Source organism: Mastomys coucha, unplaced genomic scaffold (genome assembly GCF_008632895.1).
Source record: "Mastomys coucha isolate ucsf_1 unplaced genomic scaffold, UCSF_Mcou_1 pScaffold8, whole genome shotgun sequence".
In the NCBI taxonomy this organism is placed as follows: domain Eukaryota; kingdom Metazoa; phylum Chordata; class Mammalia; order Rodentia; family Muridae; genus Mastomys; species Mastomys coucha.
Genome location: NW_022196914.1, coordinates 36,905,199 through 36,908,574, shown reverse-complemented (window position 1 = coordinate 36,908,574; position 3,376 = coordinate 36,905,199). Strand labels below are relative to the sequence as shown.

General features: G+C 45.1%; 1 pseudogene; it reads left to right on the top strand.

The window, feature by feature from the left end:
* The first annotated feature begins 1,682 nt into the window (after positions 1 to 1,682).
* LOC116083741 lies at positions 1,683 to 3,376 on the top strand (annotated as a pseudogene).

Genomic DNA, 3,376 nt, shown 5'->3' with positions numbered 1-3,376 from the left:
TCTGGCTAATGGTTTATCTATTTTGTTGACTTTCTCAAAGAACTAGCTCCTGGTTTGGTTGATTCTTTCATTTCCATTATCTTAAATGTGTCTTTTGAAGAGTAAAACTACTGTATTTTATTAACTTCAATTTGTCCATTGTGAGTGTGTGCCTGTGTTTGTGTGTGTGTTGTCTTTTTCTTGAGAAAACTTGTCTAACCCAATCCACAATGATTTTCTTCTCTCTAGTTTTTTTGTTCACACTTATGTCTACCTTCCATATCAAATGAAGCTTGTGACTGAAATAGAGATTTAAATCCTGCAGAAGCTCCATTTTTCACCTATGTGTCAAAACGTCCTCATGTATGTCTGTCAGGCTTAGCATGGCCATGTGGAAACTGGTATTCCAGAGAGTGTGGGTGTGAGACTCAGGAAAGGCTTTTAAAGCTTCTCAGCTCTCACGTCCTACAATAGATGCCATTGTTGGAGTTAGGCTTATGGGTTTGTTTGTTTGTTTTTTAAGTGTGGGATGTGATGAAAGAATATGAGAGGGGATTCCAGACATGAAGAGTGTGGGTAACTTTTAAATTCATTACACTTTGAGCATATAGGTTCAAATCAAAGGTTCAAATCAAATCATTAGAATGACAAAACAGTCTATTTATGGATCTGCTTTTAAAATTATTTTCATTATATGCCAGAGATATTACTTTGCTTAACTTTTACTTTTGCCCAGTTCTGAGAAGCTAAAAGTCTTTCCTCTGATGAGGACAAGCCTTTCCCCCCTGCTGCAAACCTGTTTGAACAGAGAAGGAAAATCTTGGGATAATTCTGAGCCTGCTGTCTTTTTTTCCTAGCTTGCCTTTTTCCCATTCCACCCCCACATGCTCTGATCCTCAGATAGTCTGAAGCTTTCAAGTGCCAACAAAAAAGTTCTCTGTATTTAAGTTGTTTTGGATTGTTAATTATTGGTGGCAATGGATGAGTGTTCAGCACCTTGGAACTTTGGCAAAAGAAACTTAATAAGGATACATTTGCTGTCGTTGGAATAGTGTTTGATGAGCAGCTGACCTTTCCAATGTTTACATGAGTTGAATCTCTGAAATGCCGTTAAGAAAGTCCAAGTTCTGGTTCAGACTCAAGACACTGAATCTCTTTGTAGAGAAAGCTTTTAAAACATATTCTGCTTCAATTTTCACATATTTTAAAAGACTGACTTCACCTACTGGTTAATTGGTTGTTTTCTGTAAGAGTTTTGAGAGACAAAAGTGTTTCCCTAGGGAAATGTCCCACTGTTTCCTCTCATGCTTGCATTTACCTGAAGGAAGTGAATTCCTATGCTCTAGAGATCCTTCACCATGAGCTGAAGTAACATATTTCTTTCACTTAGAGTTTGTAAATAAAGTTTCCACTGTTAGGAGAGAAAATGCAAAAGGAAACACAGTTGTCTGGATTAGGTCACTTATAAATACTTCAAAAATATTTATAAAAATCTCTACTGACTAAGTAATTTTCTGAGCATATTCCGTAAGAATCTCTTTTTAGTTATTTTTGGAAATTCACACATATATAATTTTTGTCCATTGTGTTTCACATGAGGCCTGATGTTCACTTTACAGTGCCCCACTGACTGTAGAAGGTCATCACCTATGCTTCTGAAGGAAGAGGAAGGTAGACTGGGGAAAGCTGGACTGGGAAACTACGCAGAACAGGACTTACTTTCTAATGATGGCCCTCCCTTCCCTCTCCCCCTAGATGTCTGAGTCAATTGCTCCATTGCTTAAGTGTCTTGTTTAGATGAGGTCAGGTGACCCTCAGCAACTGCCCCAGACATTGTAGGAGAAACATCATAACCAATGTCACAATGCTCTCATTGTAGTCCGTGATATTTTATAGGCAGCAGCCGCAACCTAGGACATTGAATATCTTCACTGGAAAATACCATATCGAAATAATCGATATAATCGATAATAATAAAAGGATGGTTCCTTTTGCTTACAGTTGAAATATGAAGGGGATTCTCTGAGAATCATCAACTATGTATGGCCACAAGAGAAAGAATTTATTTTTTTGTTACAGACATTAAAAATTCAACATTGAAATCCCAGCCTTCGTGGAGATTAAGCCCAGGTAGCTGAGGCCCTGATGTTGGTTTCTTCCTGTTCCCTAAAGCAGTCAGCCCTGCGTCATGGACATTCAGCACCGACCTGGAGGCAAAACTGGAAATGGAGGTGTAGCCACCTCCTCAGAGACCGGACTGGACCCGAGAGAGCGCTTGAGGCAAATGGCCCTGGAAGCCATCAACATCAACAAGGACCGGAACTTAAGGACAGGAACTTTCTGAAGAACCACCTGGGATCCTCTGAGTGCAAACTCTGCCTGCCTCTGCATAACAGTGAGGGGAGCTACCTAGCCCATACCCAGGGGAAGAAACATCAGACTAACTTGGCCTGGAGAGCTGCCAAGAAGGCCAAAGAACCCCCCACCCCCACCCCCCTGCATCGGAGGTCAAGATGGAGGTAAAAAAGTTTGTGAAGATTGGCCGCCCTGGCTACAAAGCGACCAAGCATAGGGACACAGAGAAGGGCCAGCAAAGCTGGCTGTTCCAGATTGAGTAGCCTGAGATTGCAGAGGGCATTATGCCATGCTACCACTTCATGTCTACCTATGAGCAGAGGATCGAGCCCCCGACCACTGCTGGCAGTACCTGCTCATGGCTACTGAGCCCTATAAGACCACTGCGTTCAAGGCGCTGAGCCAGGAGATTGACAAGGCTGAGGGCAAGTTTTGGACCCATTAGAAGAGAGAAACCAAGCAGTTTTTTCTTCAGTTCGCCTTTAAGGTGGAGAAGCCCCTGACCCCTCCCAGTCTCCCAGCAGGCCCCCCAGGTGTCAAGTGCCTCTCCCCTGCCTCTCCCTCCTATTCCCCCCACTGGACCTGCTCCCTCTGGGACCCCTGAATTTCACCAGATGCCCCCACCAGCTCCTGGGGTGCACCCCTCAGCCCTAGTAGTATACCCACTAACATCTGGAGTCCACCCCCAGCTCCTGGAGTGTATCCACCAGCCCCTGGAGTGCACTTGCCAGCTCCAGGTGTGTACACACCAGCCCCAGGGTTCCACTGGCTAGCTCCAGGGGTCCACCCTCCTCCATCAGCTGGAGTTCATCCTCAGGCTCCAGGGGTACACCCACCTGCTCCTGCAGTCCACCCTCAAGCCCCTGGTATACACCCCCCAGCCCCTGAAATCCACCCTCAGGTACCAGAGGTGTACCCCCAGCCTCCAGGGGTTCACTTCTCAAATTCTGGGGTGCACCCTGCTCCTGTGCCCCCCATGCTAAGGCCCCCACTGCCCTCAGATGGCCCTGGAAATATGCCTCCCCCTCTCCTAGGCAACTGA